General features: G+C 39.6%; 1 non-coding gene across 1 annotated transcript; it reads left to right on the top strand.

Moving 5' to 3' along the window:
• Positions 1-211: 211 nt before the first annotated feature.
• On the top strand, positions 212-284 carry TRNAK-UUU. Its single transcript has one exon. It is a non-coding gene; the product is annotated as a tRNA-Lys (tRNA).
• The last annotated feature ends 133 nt before the right edge of the window (positions 285-417 follow it).

Here is a 417-nt window from a genome sequence, read left to right as displayed (position 1 = left end):
TACTTATTAGGCGCATAAGTATCTCGCAATTCTAAATTAGCTGGTGATGCTGGTGAAAGGCGCAGAATTTGGGCTTTTTGTTTTTCCTTTTACGCACACATCACGAACTTTCTTGGCATTAAAAGCAATCTCACAAAATGCAGATGATGCAATCGCTCAAGGGTCCTCATTCTTATGTAAGAAATAGCAGAAGAAAGAATTCACTGTAGGAGCCCAGATCGCTCAGTCGGTAGAGCATCAGACTTTTAATCTGAGGGTCCAGGGTTCAAGTCGCTGTTCGGGCTTCGTGTTTTCTTTTCCTTAATGGACAAATATAAATTGTATATGTTATGGGGTACACCACCATGTTCTGAAATATGTGTATATTGTTGAATGAGTAAATCAAACTGATGAGGGTATGCATTACCTCACATATCT

The sequence above is a fragment of the Colobus angolensis genome, unplaced genomic scaffold, assembly GCF_000951035.1.
Source record: "Colobus angolensis palliatus isolate OR3802 unplaced genomic scaffold, Cang.pa_1.0 Scaffold91, whole genome shotgun sequence".
In the NCBI taxonomy this organism is placed as follows: Eukaryota; Metazoa; Chordata; class Mammalia; order Primates; family Cercopithecidae; genus Colobus; species Colobus angolensis.
This window is presented reverse-complemented; position numbering and strand designations above follow the sequence as displayed.